This window comes from Pongo pygmaeus, chromosome 3, assembly GCF_028885625.2.
Source record: "Pongo pygmaeus isolate AG05252 chromosome 3, NHGRI_mPonPyg2-v2.0_pri, whole genome shotgun sequence".
Taxonomy (NCBI): domain Eukaryota; kingdom Metazoa; phylum Chordata; class Mammalia; order Primates; family Hominidae; genus Pongo; species Pongo pygmaeus.
Window position 1 is genome coordinate 132,918,223 of NC_072376.2, and position 6,339 is coordinate 132,924,561.

The 6,339-nt window shown below is 39.2% G+C and overlaps 1 pseudogene; it reads left to right on the forward strand.

Annotated features, from left to right (window-relative positions):
* Positions 1-2,376: 2,376 nt before the first annotated feature.
* Positions 2,377-2,956, forward strand: LOC129034589 (GTP-binding protein SAR1a-like; annotated as a pseudogene).
* Positions 2,957-6,339: the final 3,383 nt, after the last annotated feature.

The window sequence follows — 6,339 nt, forward strand, 5'->3', positions numbered from 1 at the left end:
TAGAGCTTCACTAAAATCTTCATAAGTGTTCTATTTTTTATTATTTTTATAATCAAAATGTCATCTGTCTCCTTCAGCAATTGTTTTACTAGTTGTGCATTTGTATTCATTGCCTTATTCTTCATATTTTTTACTGGGCTCCCCTGGGCTTCTTTAAGTGGCTTCTTGAGATTTTATAGATCTCCAAGGCACAAATGCTTTGGCCTCTTGTGGGGCAGATTGAAGAGGTACACTCATGCCAAACCAAAAACTACCTTCTTAAGGTGTCCAGAAATCTCCTTTCAGAATCCACCACTCTCTGGCCTTTGGCCTGGGGTTCTTGATGCTAACCTTAGGTTTTTCCACTCCAATAGAGTCAAAATAAAATCCATGATTTTCACCTACATCTGGAGCCCCCCACAGTTTAGCATCACAGTTGCCTGGCACTGCTTAAAGGTGCCAAAACTGTTGACTCAGGATTAATTGGTTTGAAAGCAGAAGAGGGTGATTTTCTAGGAACCATATTGCTGGAATCCTTTTGTCTATAAACAAAAGTAGATCAAGTGTGCATAAGTCACATCGTCACTCACTCTTTCAAGCTATATTGGGGTACACTATCATAATCCCTCTGTTACTCTTTCAAGCTATTTTATGTCACTATCACTTCTTTCAGCTCTAATAAACACAATACCCAGGGAGCACTTAGAGGGAGAAGAGGTTGATCAGTAGCTCAATCTCTTTTTCTTTTGCTCAGCATCCTCAGCAGGTTGCTTTCAGCTTCACAGAGTTGTTTACAAAGACAGAAAGGAAAGAGTAGTGGAGAGGTAATACTGCCCCCATTCCCACGTAGAAAGATTTCCTTGGAAGATACCTTCTATCTCATTGGTCAAATCAGATTCACATGATTACCCTTAGCTGCAAGAGAGCCTGGGAAAAAGGGTGATTCACATTTTTAACATTTATCATGGTGAGAGAAGGAAATTGCTGTTAGGCATGCAACTGATATGGCTTGCCATATTCTCAGAGGACCATTAGGGGTTAAGTCATAGGGTGGGAAAAATATGTCTCTGGCTACCTAATAAATCTGATTTCTTGAATTGAGTAATAGCTGCCTCCTTCTGCTTGTGGAGTGTCCGTGTGTGGGGCAGTGTTGAAGACAGACATGTCATTTTCCCAATATCTCTTGTCCTGCTACTCTGCCTCAAGGCTTCATCTGTACTTTATGCTTAAAAATTCCTCCTGAAATCTGGCATGTCTTTGATCAACAGTCCTAGCTTCTAACATTGTTGAAAATTTACATTTGTTTTTGAGATTTCCTAAGAATTTCATGGGAAAGTTGATAAAGGGTGTGGGGTGTGGTTTCTGAATGCCCTTGGCTTTGGTGCCAGAATTGGCATCAAGGACTTGGCCCCAGTGACTCCACAATGAAGCAGATGCTCCTTTGCATTCCCCCAACTGCATGATGTCAGTGGCTGCAGCCAGAGACGAATGAAGTCACCCAAGGCAAGGTGAGGGCAGATCAGTCCCTGTTAACCACAATTCTATATACAATCTTGAGAAGATAATTTTCAACGTACAGAAAGAAAGCCTAATTGACAGCCAAGAGCTTAGCTGCTCTGAAATTGTTAATGAACAAGATAATAACAGGTTTTACTTTTTGCGATGGTATAATTTTTCCTCTAAAAATTCCTGCTAATTTTTGGGAATTGTGATAAAAGAATAAGTCCCTTAATGTTAGGTGATTAATTTATGCTACACTAGATCATATGACAGAAGGTGACTGCAAATGATCTAATTCTCAAAGGCAGTTTTTCAGAAGGAGCAGAAAAGGCAAGTCAGGGTTAGCAAAATCCAGGCAGAGACCTGGACTATACTGAACTATACTGTTTAGATTAAAAAATACTGAATTATTTAAAAAATGAATGTTTTAGCAAATGAGCACAGTTTTATATGGTGAGAATGAAGTTAGCAGTTTGTGATTGTTTGGCTAGCCATGGAGAGCCTTCTATTCCAAACGAGGAGTTTATCTAGTCAGGATGAAATATTTTGGGGAAGAGGGATAAAATAGAAAAAAAATTAACAATAGGTTTAAAAAATCTTTCATATGACATATTTTCTTCTTAATTCTTGGAGGACGAAGCACCCGTCATCACCTGTTACATTGATTTAGATAAGCCCCAAGTGTCTAATTCCCAAACATAAAACATTCTGATGTCTCATGGTATCTTGCCACTCAAAGTGTGGTCCAGAGGCTAGCGGTATCTTATCACTTGGGAGCTAGTTAAAAATGTAGAACCCACACATCCAGCAAGTAGCTGGTTTATGTGCTCTGAGTGAGGGTCCAAGCCACCTGCCATTTTGCTGGAGGAGCCCCTTGGGCCATAGTAAACATTTATAATGTCTTTCATCTTTGAGTGGATCTGCAGTGGCTTCAGCAGTGTGCCCCAATTTCTAGGACTCAACAAGAAATCTGGAAAACTTTTATTCTTAGGTTTAAACAATACAGGCAAAACCATTCTTCTTCACATGATCAAAGATGACAGATTGGGCCAGCATATTCCAACACTACATCTGACATCAAAAGAGCTAACAATTGCTGGAATGACTTTTACAACTTTTGACCTTGGTCAGCACGAGCAAGCATGTCGAGTTTGGAAAAATTGTCTCCCAGCAATGAATGGGATTATCTTTCTGGTGGACTGTGCAGATCATTCTCCTTATAGAATCCAAAGTTGAGCTTAATGCTTTAATGACTGATGAAACAATATCTAATATGCCAATCCTTATCTTGGGTAACAAAATGGACAGAACAGATACAATCAGTGCAGAAAAACTCCGTGAGATATTTGGGCTTTATGGACAGACCACAGGAAAGGGGAATGTGACCCTGAAAGAGCTGAATGTTCGCCCCATGGAAGTGTTCACGGGCAGTGTGCTTCCAGAGGCAAACCTACAGGGAGGGTTTCTGAAGTTTTGACAGTGAAAATAAGAGTTTTACTTCTCTGGACTGATCCTATTCACAGCTTCCTCATGAACTTTTCTAATAGAACAAGGAAGGTTCTCCACCATGTCTGGCATTGTGAAGCCTGGAGTCTCTGTCAACTCTCTCATTACCCAGTAGTGATATATGCCCTTCTCCACACCATTGGGAGGTAATGCTGCCCCACGTGCAGTATTCTGGTCAGTATCCTGGGACTTGGAAGTTGGCAGGATTTGCCGGGTAAAGCTGTGTGCCATTGTGGGGCACCTGAAAAGAAAATCATGTCTCACCACTGTAATTGATTTCAAAAGAAATCGATTCTATTTTTTAAAGAAAGTGTTGTTAATGTAATTGGTATCCCTCCTCACTTTTTTGGTTCACAGTTTACTTGGTCTAGAGTTTTCTGTTCTTTTTTATTAACTAGTGAATGATACTTAGATACTTCATAAAATTATGCGCAGATACACATTGGAGACCAGAGCTCATTTGGGTGAACTTACTCCTGCTGAGTTAGCAGGTTGGTGAGAGAAATTCCCCTGAGCACACCTGTCTCTCTAACTGCCTTAGAGTAGGTGGCATTATCCTGTCCACACAGAACCAGAAAAGGGACAGAACTCTGGCCTTGCAGTTGTGGCAGGTTTCACTGTGGTAAACTAGGATCGTTCCTCATCAAGGAATGTGTAGCAGATTGTTCACTGTGGAGGAGTTAATTATAGAGTGGGTTATTCTTACTTACAAAGTTGCAGATTTCAGCCAGTCTCTGCTTTTGTACTTTTGTGAAATTTTATTTCTCTGTATAGCACCTTTTTCATTTTTGGTTATAAAAAGTGACTTTCGCTTTTTAAAAGAGTTGAGAACATCTTTCATGTCACATACTGCAGGTGTGTCAGTTACTTTTGCATAGATTCGAGGGGGAAATTTTTCTAAATAGGAAGACAGGACAAAGTTAACAGTTTAAGGGCTCTTAATTCTGTGAGTTGAGGAGTTAAAGGTATTGTAGTACTTGTTTGGATCCAGAAAATTTTACTCAGTGAGCTTTAAAATTTCCATTTGTAGAATTTGGTCTCTATTGGACTGTTCATGAACTCTTTTTCTTACATCTTTTCTCCTTAGATATCTATGTTGTTGGTATTAAAGTATCAGTTAACATCTGTAGCTTTTTCAGGTTTGTTTGTTTGGTTTTTTGGTATGAAATTGCCTTTCTCCACTGCAGAAATAAACTGGGGGAAACACTGACCCAAAAACTTTCAGTAGAGCTGCTCCTTGGGAGACAGCATCACTTATCGACAGTAAAGACTCTGTATAAAAAGCACAAGCATCCCTACCAGGGTGATGAGGTTTAATTTTATAGCATTCCATTTTCCTTGTACCACATGTAAAATTGAATTTTGGTGATCTTAATTGATTTTGATTCTACCCTTGTAGTAAGAGATCAAATAATAGATCTCCTAGGAAAAGATAACATAGGAGATGAAAAGTTGGGAGGATATCTGTATTCTAATGTGAGGGTAGGGAAAGTGTGGATAATGTATTTCCAGGGTAAGAGAGTATACTTCTTTAGTTGCAGTTTTCATTCTCAGTCTTCAGTACTGACTTGGGAAAGCATACTTTTTCACTGCCGGGTACTCAATGCAGAGGCTCAATGAAGTATATGTCTGGGATGTTCATGCATTTCACTTATTAGTAAGCATAGCTGGATTAAGACAATTGTTGGTTTGGAAAGGGGTTAAAGCCTTAAGCGAAAAAAATCTACCTAATAGTGAATGAACTATGTAATTAACTTGGATATTTTTAATTTCCTATGGTTAAAGGTTCCCCATACTTCTCTATTCAGAGACATGAGAAATATGATTGCTTCAGTGTTAATTTTCTTACTTTTTTTTCCTATTTGTCCCTAGTCATTTTGTTGCAAGCTAGAAAACTGAGGGTTCTACATAGGGCAGCTCTTTGTGAAAGTGTTTTATCCCACTGGAGAAAGGGGATTGAAAATCAGTTAGGACCAGTGTATTTCTTGCCCCACAGAACACTCTTCCTACAATAAAATAGCTGAAAGAAGCTGCTGGGTGGAGCTTTGGCAACTTGTACAGGAATTCCAATAAATTAAGACTTTTCATTCTGTTTTATCAGGGTACATATATGTCCTATTTCAGGAAAAGTAAAACCGTCATTTACAAAAGAATGTCAATCTGTATCCTAAGCATTTATATAAAAAGTTAAAACAAAACGAAAGTGTAGAGCCTTAGACAGCACCTACATCTACAGAACCAGAGCCTCATTTTACCAGATCCCCTGGTACATTGGTATTGGAGAAGCACTGACATGGCATCTGAGAGTGGGGATGGTATGAAAGTGAGAAGGCAAAACTGATCATCTTATTTCAAAACACTGTGGCGATTATGTGGTTTAAATTTCTTTATTACTTTTAGGTTTGGCTTACTTGGCTTACTTTTCAGGCTCAGCCTTCTTCACTGAGAATTACACATGCCCAAAGCTTTTCATGTACTTATTTCTACCAGTGACTTCACCCAGTGCCTGAGTTTTTAGTATTAGAAGCGTTTTTGCATTAAGTGTGGGCAGAGGTTAAAATATTAATGTGTTCCCTAAAATAGGTAAAGCATTATGCTGTTTTCACATGAGGCAAGACTTGTTCTAGTCCTGTGTGTGTGTGTGTGTGTGTGTGTGTGTTTGTGTTGAAATAATCATGAAGCAGGGACTAAAGAAATTGGAATTAAAAGTTTGCATCAAGAAGAGTGACAAATCTGAGACATGAAGCATGACTGTGAGGACCGTGGGAAGCAGAGAGCAAGGAGCAGCCTGGGAAATGGAGCTGTGAGGGATTAACACGGGAAAGGTGGGAGGTATATCTCAGAAACAGTTGACTTGGGGTCAGCTCAAACACTGTCTACTTACTGTATATAAATTGTTCAAATAACACATTTGATTCCCTCTGCAACTCTTTCTTGAGACAAATATCACTCAGAATCTTCCCGCCTGAATTCCTGAAGAGTTAAACAAAGCCTCACCTTTCAGAAAATTCTTTCATCTAAATAGGGTATCTAAAATGTCTTCTATTTAGCTTTTTAGTTCTGTACAAGAGTAATGCTTTAAGATTACTATATAAATAAACATGCTGAAAACTAGATGTGCCAGTGACAACTTTAATAATCCAATCCTTTTTAAATTTTGTAATGAATTTTTTTTTCTTTTTTAGACAGAGTCTTACTCTGTCGCCCAGGCTGGAGTGCAGTGGTGTGACCTTGGCTCATTGCAACCTCCTCCTCCCGGGTTCAAGTGATTCTCCTGCCTCAGCCTCCCTAGTAGCTGGGATTGCAGCACCTGCCACTGCGCCCGGCTAAGTTTTGTATTTTTAGTAGAGACGG